The following is a 15,859-nucleotide window of genomic DNA, read 5'->3' on the forward strand; positions in this document are numbered from 1 at the left end:
CCTGTCTATCTGTTTGTTCTATCTTTCTATGTATCTCTATATCTATCTACCTGTTTATCTATTTATCCGTTCTAGCTATCTATCTATCAATCATTCTATCTGTCTGTCTGTCTGTCTATTTACCTATAGACAAACACAGTTGACTAAGAACTAACTGAAGCTGCCCTGGTCTCCACACCCAGGCCAATAAATTGCCTGGGGTTGACCAGACAATGTCACTTCTGGCCTCTGTTATTTTGTAGATCTCCCCTCCAGAGATTCCCAAACTTTTTTATGGGTTTTTGCTTGTTATGCAAAACAACTCATCTCTTGAAACTGTGAGATGCCTGACACCTCCCACCTGCAGCTTAGCCATTGTCTCTGCCTAAATACCCTATATAAACCCCATTCCCAGCCCCTTCCTTGGGTACTCCAGCACTTGCTATGTGGCACCCCTGGGCTGCAATTCACTTACCCCATTAAAGACATTCATTTTGTTGTATTGACTATTTTCATTTGACACTATCCTATGTCTATCTCTATCCTATTTATCCCTATTTATTTGAAGCCACACTTGGCCTTCTAGGTCCTCAGGGGCAGCCTTTTGACTGAGTCCAAGTTTTACAGAACCAATCCTTTTCTTAAGGGAAATTGTTCTGTGAAGTTGGGATTCAGTCAAAGGGCTGCACTTGAGGACCTAGAGGGCCAAATATGGCCTTGAGGCTGCAGCTTCCCCACTCCTGATCCTATCTCTGTCTGTCTGTTCTGTCATTCTATCTATATAATCTTTCTTGTCCTGTGGAAACAACTGTAATTGCTCTACCTCTACCACATAATTCCTTTTTCCATTGTTTTTTGAAAGTTAGTGGGGACTGGAAAAAAAGCTCTAGGCCTACATCATGTGACCATCATACATTTTGTTGGTCACACGATCAGGCAGTTCTATCTTTTTTCTAAGAAGTTTTTTTTTCCTTTGTTCTCTTTGATATTTTTATTGTCTCCTAATCTGCAATTTTATTTTCTAGTTCAGCTATCAATCAGCCTTCAAGTGATATAGAAAAGCTAACTCCCCTATAGCTATACTGTATACCTGTGACCCTTAATTTGTCACTGCCTATCCTGTCTTCCAGATCAGTTGTTTTGGCTTGTTAGAGATCATATATTCCTTTAATTTTGGTACTTCAGTATTTTTATATTCCAAATCTGTTAAACAACAACAACAACTCACTAATCAGGTTACAAAAGGAGGATCCATGTTGGAGAGTTACTCTAAACCCATAAAAGAGAGATTATTTCTCTTTGGGGATTCTAAATCCAGAGAATTCATTCTAAAGTTTTTCTATCTCACTTCACTTTTGTTCCATGTCTTGGAAGTCCACAGATTTCTGAATTTCCTCTCAGGCGTTGGTTCACTTCCTTTTTTAAAAAATTTGCATTTGGGGGGATGGAGCCAAGATGGCAGCTGGAAAACAGGGACTAGCATAAGCACCCCGCCAAGTCCCTGCAAAAACCTATAAAAATGGCTCTGAACCAATTGTACAACTGCAGAACACACAAAATAGCATAGGGAAGCAGAGCTCCAGCCCAGGACAGCCTGGATGGTCTCTGGTTAAGGTCTACCATGCACGGAGCTGGGATCGGAGCAGAGCCCAGTGTGAGTCGCACGGACCAACCAGACCAGGAGCCAGGCAGAGCGAGCCCTAGTGCCCTAAATCAGTGAGCTGCAGCAGTTACCAGACTTCTCAACCCACAAACACCAAAGAAAACAGAGAAGGTTAGTGGGAAAAGCTGCTGGGGACAGAGTGGAAGAAGGAGTTCCCAATTCAGCCACTGCCCCAGGGGCAGCAGAGGTGGGGCAGCTACAGAACTACAGCTGTAGTTGCTTTCAGCCCCAGGCCCACCTGGTGGGAGGAATTAAGTGGCAGATCAGAGCAGGAATGCAGAGTCTGCTGAAGATCTAAGTCCAGTCTGGGTTGGGGGTTCTTGGGGAAGGAAGAGTGCCGGTGTGGTGGAGCTGGCGCATCCCCCCAAGCTTGGAACATAGTACTCTTTACTCTACCAGCAGTCATACCCCACTGAAAAACTCAAGGGTCAAGTAAGTTGGCTGGGAATATGGCCAGGCAGCAAAAACGCACCCAGATACAATCTCAGACTTTGGAATCTTTCTTTGGTGACAAAGAAGACCAAAACATACAGCCAGAAGAAGTTAACAAAGTCAAAGAGCCTACAGCAAAAGCCTCCAAGAAAAACATGAACTGCTCTCAGGCTCAGAAAGGATTTGGAAAAGCAAGTTAAAGAAGTAGAGGAAAAATTGGGAAGACAAATAAGAAGGATGCCTGAAAACCATGAAAAACAAGTCAATGACTTGCTAAAGGAGATCCAAAAAAATGCTGAAAGATATACTGAAGAAAACAACACCTTAAAAAACAGACTAACTCAAATGGCAAAAGAGCTCCAAAAAGCCAATGAATGTCTTGAAAGGCAGAATTAGCCAAATGAAAAAGGAGGTCCAAAAGACTGCTGAAGAAAATACTACCTTAAAAATTAGATTGGAGCAAGTGGAAGCTAGTGACTTTATGGGAAATCAAGATATTATAAAACAGAACCAAAGGAATGAAAAAGTGGAAGACAATATGAAATATCTCATTGGGAAAACCACTGACCTGGAAAATAGATCCAGGAGAAATAATTTAAAAATTATTGGACTACCTGAAAGCCATGATCAAAAAAAGAGCCTAGATATCATCTTTCAAGAAATTATCAAGGAGAACTGCCCTGATATTCTAGAGCCACAGGGCAAAACAGAAATTGAAAGAATCCACCGATCGCCTCCTCAAATAGATCCTAAAAAGAAATCTCCCAGGAATATTGTCGCCAAATTCCAGAGCTCCCAGATCAAGGAGAAAATACTGCAAGCAGCCAGAAAGAAACAATTTGAGTATTGTGGAAACACAATCAGAATATCCTAAGATCTAGCAGCTTCTACATTAAGAGATCGAAGGGCTTGGAATACGATATTCCAGAGGTCAGTGGAGCTAGGATTAAAACCAAGAATCACCTACCCAGCAAAACTGAGTATCATGCTCCAAGGCAAAATATGGACTTTCAATAAAATGGAGGACTTTCAAGCTTTCTCAGTGAAAAGACCAGAGCTGAATAGAAAATTTGACTTTCAAACACAAGAATCAAGAGAAGCATGAAAAGGTAATCAAGAAAAAGAACAAGAAAAAGAAATTGTAAGGGACTTACTAAAGTTGAACTGTTTTGTTTACATTCCTACATGGAAAGACCTCAGTATTAGGGTAGCTGAAGGGCATATGTGTGTGTGTGTGTGTGTGTGTGTGTGTGTGTGTGTGTGTATATATCTTTATGTATATATGTATATGTGAGTGTGTATGTATATATATATGTATGCATTTATAGAGAGAGAGAGAGTGGGCACAGGGTGAGTTGAAGATGAAGGGAAGATATCTAAAAGAAATAAAATGAAATTAAGGGATGAGAGAGCAATATATTGAGAGAAGGAGATAGGGAGAGATAGGATGGGGTAAATTATCTCACATAAAAGTGGCAAGAAAAAGCAGTTATGTAGGAAGAGAAGAGAAGGCAGGTGAGGGGGAATGAGTGAATCTTGCTCTCATCGGATTTGACCTGAGGAGGGAATACCATACATACTCATTTGGGTATCTTACCACACAGGAAAGAAGGAGGAAGAAGATAAAAAAGGGGGGATGATAGAAGGGAGGGCAGATGGGGGTGGAGGTAATCAAAAACAAACACTTTCAAAAAGGGACAGGGTCAAGGGAGAAAATTCAATAAAGGGGGATAGGTTAGGAAGAAGCAAATATAGTTAGTCTTTCATAACATGAGTATTGTGGAAGGGTTATACATAACGATACACATGTGGCCTATGTTGAATTTCTTGACTTCTTAGGGAGGGTGGGTGGGAAGGGAAGAAGGGAGAAAATTTGGAACTCAAAGTTTTAAAAACAGATGTTCAAAAACAAAACAAAAAAAAGTGTTTGCATGCAACTAGAAAATAAGATACACAGGCAATGGGGCATAGAAATTTATCTTGCCCTACAAGAAAGGAAGGGAAAAGGGGAGGGGAGGGGAGTGGGGTGACAGAAGGGAGGGCTGACTGGAGAACAGCGCAACCAGAATATATACCATCTTGGAGTGGGGGGGAGGGTAGAAATGAGGAAAAAATTTGTAATTCAAACTCTTGTGAAAATCAATGCTGAAAACTAAATATATTAAATAAAAAATTTCAAGCATGAAAAAAAATTTGTATTTGTTAATAAGGTTTCATGACCTCTTTGAGCATTCAGTACACACCCCTCCTTTGAATGATTCTCTCCATTGCTTTATCTATTTTTATTCTACACAACATTTTTTCCCTTACAATTATTAATTCATTAGCCATTTTTCCCTTAGAGTCCCCCTTCATTTACCTTCTGACTTCTCTTCTTTTGCTGATGAATATACTCACAAGGCTAGGAGATTTAGGGTATACCAATCTGGGTCCCTGACTTTAATGCCCTGTTGGGGAAACAGAACTGGTAGAAGCTGGGTTTGATTTCCATTTCTTCAGTCCAGATGCAGCCACACATACTGGTCTTTTGCCTCAGTTTATTCCTTGGCTCTCATTTCCTTCTTTATCTGGGCTGAATCAGTATCTACCCATTTTCAAAGGATGAGAGGATGGGGGATATTCCAAAAAGAGATTGTGCAGCCTGCTGGGATCTAAAGCAAGGGCTTGTCCTAACAACAGAACATCTGTGAAGTTGAGATTCAGTCAACGTACCACACTTGAGGACCTAGAGGGCCACATGTGACCTCGAGGCCACAGCTTGCCCACCACTGGTAGAAAGAAACTAGCCTCCCTTCCCCCTTTCTCAGTCGGCATCTGATGTTTATGGTTGGATGGAAAGAGGGCAGTGGGTCATACTAAGCTAGCAAAGTCTCTACGGAGGAGAGGATCCACAGGCACAACCCCACAGGCCAATTTGTATGTCCCTTCTTGAAACAGACAACCATTCAACTCAGAGGAGATAATGAGTGATTCTCTCTTTGTTCTGACCACAATAAACATTGGAAATACTCTCCACACCATGCACCAGAATGCTAGCTTCTCACAGACTCTTTATAAAGCTATCTTCATAAAGTTGCTATGTAACACCCCAGCAAAAATTATTCCAGGAGGGTGAGGTTTCTGCTTAGCTCTTTCCTGTCTTCCTTCAGGTTCTTCATAGAGCCTCATGGATCACAGATAAACACACCATCTCCATGAATCCACAAGGAGAAGTATTTCACATTAAACCGTTTTCACAATTGTCATTTTCATACTCTCCCCTCCATTGTTTTTCTCCCAACATTTGATCTCAAATATGCAGGACAGACATCGTGAGGGTTCGAGGTGTCCCCAGAGGTGACACCTATGATCATAACATTGGTTACAGGTACAATATTGCGAATACTTATGGACAGATAGACACATAGTTAGATGGATGTCTTTCTGTTGGTTATGATGCTATTTGTTAATCAAGTATATCTTTAATCATCATGATATTTATTGAAGTGGCAACTTTGACTGAATCCAAACTTTACAGAACAAATCTCCTTAATAAAAGTATTTGTTCTGTAAAACTTGGACTCAGTCAAAAGGCCTCACCCACATCCATTTATTAAAGGGATTTGTTTTATGAAGTTTGGATTCAGTCCAAGGGTCATACCTGAGAACCTAGAGGGACCTGGAGGCTGCAGGTTTCCCACCTCTGCTTTAGCTCATTAAGATGAAATAAAAATAAATAAAAATTAAATATTAAATAAAAATTAATATCTAATGAATTAGATTGTGGTCTTGATTTAATTAACTCATGAATAAAAAGAAATTGCAATTATATGAAAGAAAAAAATTCTTCCCCGTAACCTTAGGTCACGACCGAGCTTGGGATTAAAAAGTTAAATGTAGAGCTGAACCACAAGTGATACAGTCTGAAGCTGCGTGAACGACCAAGGAGTGTGGTCAGATCCCAGTTCCCATTACCTGTTACAATATATTTCTCTTGACCCTGGTTAGGTGCACTCTGTTCTTGGTTATCACTCAGATTTTAAGTTATGCTTCAGAAATCGAAATCTTGTTCTTGGAAACTATTTTTCAATTCAAATTTTGTTGTTTTTCCAATTAACAAGCACTTCTTTTCTCTCCCCACCCCCACAGTCTCCATTCCAAATGATCAATTAAGAAAAGAAAGAAAAGTAAAACCCTTAGAACAAATCTGCATGGTCAAGCAAAAAAATTCTTATATTGGCCATTTCCAAAAATGTATGTAATGTATGTGTAATTTTGCACTTGAAGGGACACAGAAAGGCATAGACAGAAAGAAAAGAAAGAGATGGAGAGACAGAGAAAGACAGGGAAAGACAGAGAGAGGGTGCACACACATTTATTAAGCATTTACTATATGCCAAGCATGATGCTAAGCCCCGGGATACAAATACAGGCCAGCAAGACAATTTGTACCTTTCAAGGGGCTTACATTCTATGGGGGACACGTTGCTGAAAGGAAAGGGGCTGGAGCAAACAAACACTGCCCCATGGGAAGCAAGAAGAAAATGTCTGGAGACATGAGTCCTGAGTGAACTGAAGTGTGATCCAGCCTCTCCTGAAATTGTGGTCTTGGCAGGCAGTCACTAATCTAAGGAGATCGGGTCTCAGAGTTTTCTCTAGGGTGGCAAAGTGGCTAGGGAGGAAGAGAGGGAGGGGGGAGAGAGACAGAGACAGAGATAGAGAGACAGATACAGAGAGACAGAAAGAGACAGGGAGAGAGACAGTAAGAGAAAGAGAGACGGAGACAGAGACAGAAACACGCACAGAGAGACAGAGACATAGAGAGACAGGGAGAGAAAGAGAGACAGAGACAGAGAAAGAAGACAGAGAGGAGATAGGCAGAGGGTTTAGAAGAGAGTGAAAATGGAGGGGGTAGACTGCTTTCTCAAGGACTTTAGCAGAGAAAGGAAGTTGGGAGAGATATAGGAAAATAGGTAAGGGAGTCCCTGCATTTGTAGGCACTAGGGAAGGCACCAGAAGACAGGGAGAGAGACTGAAGATGGAGGGTAAGGGTAGGGATGGGAAATGATAGCAGGGGCAATCTGCTAGAGAAGATTGGGGTGGGAGATGGGAAGGACTGCTTCATCAGACATAGGGGCCTGAAGGAGGAGATCATGACCTAGGGCCTTGCCCCTCCTCCTCTTCCCTCCTCTCTCAGCTGGGCATCTTGCCTTCTATTTCACTGAAAAAACTTGAGGCCATTTCCCTGAGAGCTTGCCCTTCTCAGCTTGCATCCTTCTGACACAATCTCCTCCTTCAGGCCCCTATATCTGATGAAGAACTCCTAGGGGCTTCTTTAAGGACACACAGCTAGGAGGTAACCTGGCATAGATTTGAACTCAGGAACTTGGGCTCCAAATACAACAGTCCTTCCACTGTGTCCCCCTCAGGGACCAACAGTCTTGGTCCGAGAGGTCTCAGATTAAGAGTGGAAGGAGCCCTGAGAGATGATCTAATCTACAGCATCCGCTCCAATTTTTAAAACCTTTACAGAATTAAAATAGTTTAACCTCCCCAAAAGGGTGAAGTACGTTTCATTTCAATAGATTTAACACCGCAAATAAGACTCAACTACACTGATAGCATACATTACAATTTGAAATCTGCAAAGCTGGTAGATGTTTTTGTGATATTGATTTTAAAAATATTTACTTCACACCAAAATAAAGTCAGAATGGGTGCATGATTTAGGAGTAAAGGCTGATACTATAAGCAGTTTGGGAGAGCAAGGAATAGTTTACCTGTCAGATTTATGGGAAAGGGAAGACTTCATGACCCAACAAGAGATAGAGAGCATTACAAAATGCAAAGCTGAGAATTTTGATTATGCTAAAGTGAAAAGTTCTCATATAAACAAAGCCAATGCAACAAAGATTAGGAGGGAAGCAGAAAATTGAGAGAAAATCTTTACAACTAGTGTCTCTGATAAAGGCCTCATATCTAAAATATACAGGGAACTGAGCCAAATTTATAGGAATAAAAGTCATTGCCCAATTGGGAAATTGTTGAACAAGCAGTTTTCAGAGGAGGAAATTATAGGCATATGAAAAAATGCTCTAAATCACTATTGATTAGAGAAATGTAAATCAGAACAGCTCTTAGGTACCACATCTCTCCTGTCAGATTGGCTAAAATGACAAAACAGGAAAATGATAAATGCTGGAGAGGATGTGGGAAAATTGGAACATTAATAAATTGTTGGTGGAGTTAACAGATCCAGCCATTTTGGAGAGCAGTTTGGAACTATGCCCAAAGGGCTAGAAAAATGTGCACTCTTTGACCCAGCAATACCACTTCTAGGGGTGTATCCCAAAGAGACCACACAAGTGGGAAAAGGAACCGTAGGTACAAAATATTTATAGCAGCTCTTTTTGTGGTGGCAAAGAACTGGAAATCAAGGGGATGCCCATCAACTGGGGAATGGCTGAACAAGTTGTGGTGTATGAAAGAAATGGAATACTATTGTGCTATAAGAAATGGGGAAGATATGGACTTCATAATAACCTGGAAAGACCTACATGATCTGATGCTGAGTGAGCAGAGCAGAACAAGGAGAACATTATACACAACCACAGACATATTGATTCTGTGATGACTAACTTTGATAGACTTGGTTCCTGTCAGCAATACAAGGCTAAAAGGACAACTCCAAAGGACTCATGATGGAGAGAGCTAGCTACATCCAGAGAAAGAACTGGGGAGTCTGAATGTAGATTGAGGCAAACTGTTTGCTCTCTTTTTTTTCCTCTTTTTTTTGGTTTCGTTTCTTCTCTGTCATGATTCATTCCATTGGTCATAATTCTTCTTTGCAACTTGACTATTGTGTAAATAAGTTTAATGCAAAGGTTTATGTAGAATCTGTATCAGACTGCATGCCGTCTTGGGGAATGAGGGGAAGGGAGGGAAGGGAAGAAAATTTGAAACTCAAAAGCATGTAAAATTAACTGTTGTAAACCAAAATAAAAAATCTAATTAAAAAATATTTACTTTGCAGTACTGCATTTAGGGCAGCTTGGCGATACAGTGGATAGTGTGCCAGGCCTGGGGTCAGGAAGAAGAGTCCAACCTGGCCTCAGACACTGAACTAGTTGTGTGACCCTGGGCAAGTCACTTCACCCTGTTTGCCTCCCTTTCCTCATCTGTAAAATGAGAAGGAAAAGGCAAACCGCTGCAGTAACTTTGCCAAGAAAACCCCAAGTGGGGTCAGGAAGTCATCTCCACGCTTTTTCAGATGTCAATTATAATTGAATTCCAGCTGTAGAGCAGGAGAGAAATGTGAAGGGAACCATTCCTACAATATTGAAGCAAGGGAATGAAAAGTACAATTTTTACCGTGTAGGAACCATTTTTCGGAGTAATTGTCCTGGGTCTGGGGCATCCCACTCGCCGTCACTGAGGGGGTACATCCAAAGAAGAATGCAATGGCCATTTGTCCAGATGGCCAGTTTCGCTTCCGTTGGGCCCTTTCCCCACATTTGCCAGATGGAATCGGGGTGCTGGGCAATGAGTCGGGGGCACAAACGAGACGGAGCAGACCCAAAGCAGACCAGAAACATGGAATCTTTGTCAAAAATCAGTGTACTCCGACCCCCCCCCCCCCCCGCTGAAGTATATATAATCCCAGGCCTAGATCTCAGCATAATACGTCTATATACTGTTTCTCCAAATAAGTGGTGGGCACCACTGAGCGGGACCATAAATAGATCACACGTTTCATAGGAATGTATGTGCAGAGCCCATACCGGATTGCATGCCGTCCTGGGGAGGGAGGGGAAGAAAATTTAAAACTTATGGAAATTAATGTTGAAAACTGAAAAGGAATAAAATATTTTAAAAAACAGACCACACCAACGGCAATTTTATCATCTTAAGGTTTTTTGTGGCAGTGGGGGCAGAACGATCACTGTGTTCTCAGTTGTGAAATAATGTATCTACCTCGGCTATTTCGCACACTCACTGACTGGAACATGTGTGTTTAAAAAGTGCCTTTTCAGAAATGGTGAACAGACTGATGGTATAATGGCTAAAAGGAAACAAGTATTTTGCAGAATAACGGAGCCCTCTCTCTCACTGCGGCCCCACCCCCACCCCCGCCATGACAAACTCAGCCTATCCGGTGCATGGCGGCGTGAGGTCTCCTCACACTTGCTGGGAGGTATTTATTTAGTCCCAAGATGCCGGGGCCCTTCCAAATTGTCCTTAAACCCAAGCATAGGCATAGTTTGAACGCTATTGCCCAAATGCCCTGCATTTTGCGTATGGGGAAACTGAGGTCCATGGAGAAGAAGGTCCCGCCAGGAGGCTGACTTTTGAATTCAGACCCGGGAGCTTCCCACCACCTCATTGGAGCTTCAGGCAGTTACGTAACCTTGGCCCCAGCCCCCACCCTCTTCCCGCCTTTTCCCCGGGGAAGCAACAGCTCCGCGGCCCACGTTGCTACCTTGCTACATTGTTACATTGCTGTCTATAAAAGGCGGGTCCGCGGCGTCCCACGCACTCGCTTCGGGACAGCGAGAGAGGCAGCAGCTCACAACCAGCTCCGCCCTCCGCAGCCCCGACCACCGGCCCTAGGCCTTTTCTCTTATCTTTACAGCTCCTGAGTTCCAGCCAGAGACCGGACGAGTGGGGAGGTGGCCGTCCAGCCAGCCGGCGATTCCAGCTAGCGGGTCCAGCCGTCCAGTCGGAGGTTCCAGTCTCCCAGCCGGAGGGTGCAGCCGTCCAGTCGGAGGTTCCAGCCGTCCAGCCGGTGGTTCCAGCCGTCCAGCTAGCGGGTCCACCCGTCCAGTCGGAGGTTCCAGCCGTCCAGCCGGAGGTTCCAGCCGTCCAGTCGGAGGTTCCAGCCGTCCAGCCGGAGGTTCCAGCCGTCCAGTCGGAGGTTCCAGCCGTCCAGCCGGAGGGTGCAGCCGTCCAGTCGGAGGGTCCAGCCGTCCAGCCGGAAACCAGAGAAGGCGGGAGTGTGCAGTCCGCAGCAGCAGAAGCTACCAGCGGAGGTGCCCCAGGCCCACTTAGCCTGTTGAGAAATGGCTGATTCGCGTATCCGAGGTGACTGGGGGAGAGCGCAGTTTAGGGAACTTGCCGCGGCCCTAGAGGGGGAGCCTGTGCTGACCTTCCGTGGGCCTAAGATGCGCAGGGGGGAGTGTGTCCTCGCAGACACCAAGGATCTGAAGGTCAGATACCTGGTGCACTACGGCGGAGGGCGTGTGAATGCCCCAAGGGGGGAGTGGGAGGTTCCCCAGGCAGCCGCCCAGATGGAGGTTGAGCCTAAGGCCGAGCCCGCACCTGAGCTCCAGGCCCAGGCCGAGGTCGAGGCCGAGCTTGACACGAGTGGCTCGGAGGCCGGGCCCAGCAGCGGCCTCAGCACCATCCCTGGTCGAGGCCGCAGCCTCGAGCGTAGTTACAGCCTCGAGCGTAGTTACAGCCCCAAGCGGCGCCGCGGCCGCTGCCGCAGCCCCGGCTCCGGCCCCGGCCGCAGCCGTGTTACTACCCCCAGCCCCAAGCGGCGCCGCCACCGCGGCCGCAGCCCCAGCCCACGCCGCAGCCGCCCCCGCAGCCCCAGCCCCTGCCCCAGCCAACGGCCCAGCCGCAGCCGCAGCCGCAGCCGCAGCCGCAGCCGGAGCACCACCAGCAGCACCATCACCCTCCTCGGAGACGAGGGCCTGATGCTCCCCAGAGAGGACGACTGTAGAAGCCCGGCCGCGAGCCCGGGAGCGGGGCGTGCCGACGCCCCACTCCTAAGACAGCAGCCCTTTGCCCTCAGACAAGATCTCTCCGAAGATCAGCTCTGCTCCGCTGTTGTCACCGGTCGGTGCGAGTACCAATGGGTCCCCGAGAATCGCCTGCTCCGTTACACTGTTGCCCACATGCAGCTGGACAGCGATACCGCCCTCCAAGTGGCGGCCAAGAGAGAGCAGCAGGACTGCCCCGTCTCGTCGTCAGGGGCCAGCGCCTTCGGGGCCGCGGCCGCGGCCCCCAAGCCACTACCCAGCAAGAGGGGCCGCCGGGGGAGAAGCCGCGGGAGGGGGAGGGCCTGCTTGCAAAGGCGCGAGTCCTGGGGAGCCAGGGCGTCGGCCGGGGATTTACAGTCAGAGGGTAAGATCTACATCCCCAAAGTCTTGAAGCCCCTGCTCGTTCAAGACTGGGAAATGGTGACCTTGGGGAAAAAGCTCTTCACCCTGCCTGCTAGGAAAACCGTTGATGCCATCCTGACTGAGTATGCGTCCTTGTATGAAAATTTGGGCACTCCCGCCAAGAAGCATGCAGTCCATGAGCTGATGGCCGTAATCAAAGTGTACTTTGATTCGGTGCTGGGGACCCAGCTCCTGTACAATTTCGAGCGACCTCAGTATGCTGAGATCGTCGTCAGCCAACCCATTGCCAAAATGTCCCAGATATATGGAGGTGCCCACCTGCTGCGTGCTTTCCCGCAGATGAGCTCCATGCTGGCCGCTGCTACTCTGACTGAGGGGTGCCTTAACGTTCTGCTCAACCATCTGCATGATTTCCTAGATTACCTGGCCGACGACCCTTCTCTGTTGTGTATTGATCCCACCGACTACCAGGTGGCCACTGCTGAGTACCAGCAAATAGCTGAGTAAGGGCTTGGGGGGGCTTGGCTCCTGCCACATTCGCATTTCCTGGAGCCAATCTATGGGGTCTATCGGCCCATATCTTGCCAAAATGATCTGTTCCTATAGTGTGTTTGCATTGTTTCAGGATCGATGTTTGTTCCCTTCAATTTCCCCTTGACTACTTCCAAGGAGATAGCCTCTCCTCTCCTTGCAGAACAGTAACTAGTGCTTGTAGTAATGGGTATAGATAGAGACTGGGACTCCCTGCCTAGATGACCACAGCTTTGCATTGTGATGGCTCCTAACCTCAGCACTTAGAACCGGTGACCAAAGTCCTTGATTGATGATGCTGAAGGTGGATATGTGTTGGGTTATCTGGTACACGGGGCTGGCTATCTGCCCCTTTTTGCAATGTGACTGTGTTTTTCTCTATGCTCCAATGACTGAACTGTTCTGTTATTTGCTGTATTGATTTCGATGCATAATTACATGATAGATCTGTATTGACAGATGTCTAACACATGTTGAAAATATATTGATTTCGTTGCAGAAAACGTTGTGCATATTTTTATTGTTCCCTGAATTCCAATAGAATCCATTTGAATGTGGCCCACCCAGCTTAGAATCACTTTAAGAGGGGGCTTTCAACTTTGCTCTGGTACTGACCCACTCTGGCCCAGTGAGACCTGGGCCTCCCAGAAGGGGGAAATGCTCAGAAATGGGGTGGGGGGCACATCCTCATTCCTTCAAGGTGATCACACCAGGTTCTTATGATGGTCCCAGGACAAGCAGCAGCCCCTGGGCCAAGGTGATAGGACTGGTTTCTGCTGATGCCAGCTATCGAGAAATGGAGGGAAACTGGAGATTTCTTCCTGAGAAGGAAGCTGGAGGGCTCATGGAGCCTTGGTGATGGCTATGCAGTCTTGCTTCTACCTCAGGGCCAGAAACCCCAGTAGGGGGGTGACACCGGTACCCCGTTTAGCAGCTTCCTGTTCTCACCCAGTGGAAGGCAGTTCCCTTTTTCAGTAAGTTCCTGTTGAACCCATGAGCTGGGAGGAATTGGCCATAGCTTGACCAGGGCCCAGGAATAGTTGCAATGGTCAGCCACAGTCCTGGGTCTACCTTATACATGCTGGCTCCCTGTACACCCCTTCTGGACACAACATGCACACACACACACACACACACACACACACAGACACACACACACATACACACCCTACAGATTATCACCAGGTCATGCTGAGGCTTGGAGCAGCCTCACGTACTAGTGCCCACTGAGAAATGGGCAATGAGAAATGCCCAACTCCCAGACCTTCAGTTTATCTGGAAAATGGGGAGAGTTGCGCTGATACCACCTACTTCCTGGGGTCATACTGAGAAAAAGATTTTTGCCAACTTGAAAGCCTTATAGCAAAAGAGTTTGGAATTAACATTCACTAGAGAGGGTATAGACAAGAGTATGACCATTTGAATCACTTTATGTGCATAGCTCCAAATTGCTTTCCAAAATGGTTGTGCCGATCCCCAGCTCTGCCAACAATGCTGTTGGCCAGGCCCAAACATCCTTCATTCTCCTAAGTGACTATAGCTCTATATGGGTACCTCCATTTCCACAATTCCCTTTCCTTTTCAGCTTCCTTTTATCTGTTTCTTTCTCCAGTAGAATATGTTCAAAGCGGCAGGGCCTGTCTTCCTTTTTGCTTATATGTTTATATATCCCCAAGACTTAGGGCAATGCCTGGCATATAGGCGACTTGTGGACTCATCAAGGAGCTTGGTGGCACAGTGGATAGAGCAGTGGGCCTGCAGTCAGGAAAACCTGAGTTCAAATCCAGCCTTAGACACTTCCTAGCTGTAGGCCCCTGGTTAAGTCACTTAACTTCTGATGGCCTCAGTTTCCTCAACTGCAAATTGGGGATAATAACGGCACCTACCTCCCAGAGTCACTGGGAGGATCGAAGGAGACAACCTTAAAGGACTCAGTACAATGCCTGGCACCTGGTACTACTACACAGTCGGCACTTAAATGTTTATTCTCTTCCTTGCTGAATGCCCACTCTTGAAGATCTGGATTTAAGTCCTGTTTCTGACTCATCCCAGCTGTGTGACCCTGCAAAAGTCACATAGCCTCTCAGTACCCAAGCCAGTTCCCTATCACTGTAAATTATAAACAAGGTGATGAATTACCTTGTTAGAGGGTATTTGCTTACTTTGAATTCATGTGCTGATGAAATCCCACAGCTAGACCAGTTTGCCATAGGCTCCAGATTCTGCTTGCCTTGGCTACCAGTAACAGAAAGGCTGACCCTAGGCTGTTTGTCAAGCCCTAATCTCTGGGCTCACCTCCTATTATCACTGGTTGTAGACATCTTGGATATGCATAGTTCTGTGCAGGCTGTCTCCAACATAAAATGAATTCCTTGAAGGAAGAAAGTTTAGGTGCTTGATGACTAACTGCTTCCTGACTTGACTAGGCTGAACCTGTCTCTTCAGCTCTGGACTATCACCATGATTAACTAAAGAATTATTACAGTGCACTGTTTTAAAATACTGTTTGAGGTCCAGAAATGCTATCTGTTCTTTAGTCTCACCTTTTTCATTATTTGCTTCATATTCTAGCTGTTTTGTTTCTCCAAGTGGAACTTCTTGTTAATTTATCATGCTCTATTTTACCATGGGTCCCTTTGATTTATTGATCGGTATGGCACTTAAAATGTAAATTTACTTTGGTAGTATCACCATGGTTTATTACGTTGGCACTGCCAAGCCATGAGCAGCAAATAATCCTCTAGCGAATTAAGTTGTTTTTAAGTAATGAGGACTTTTCATTGGAATTTATATAAATCTTTTGAGTTTCAGTAGATTGATCCTCAAATATTTTACTAGTTTTGTAGTTGTTTAGAATGGGATTTCTCTTTCTATTATTCCCCCTTGGATTTTGTTGTTGTTAAATGGGAATGCTATGGATTTGAGGGGGTTTATTTATAGCCTACAACAGTGCTGGGGAACCTGTGGCCTCCAGGCCACGTGTGGCCCTCTTGGTCCTCAAGTGTGGCCCTTTGACTGAATCCAAACTTTACAGAAAAAATCCCCTTACTAAGAGGATTTCTTCCAAAAAAACAAACAAATAAAGGATTTATTCTGTCAAACTTGGACTCAGTCAAAAAAGGCTGCAACCGAGGATCTAGAAGGCCAC

Source organism: Trichosurus vulpecula, chromosome X, assembly GCF_011100635.1.
Source record: "Trichosurus vulpecula isolate mTriVul1 chromosome X, mTriVul1.pri, whole genome shotgun sequence".
Classification (NCBI taxonomy): Eukaryota; Metazoa; Chordata; class Mammalia; order Diprotodontia; family Phalangeridae; genus Trichosurus; species Trichosurus vulpecula.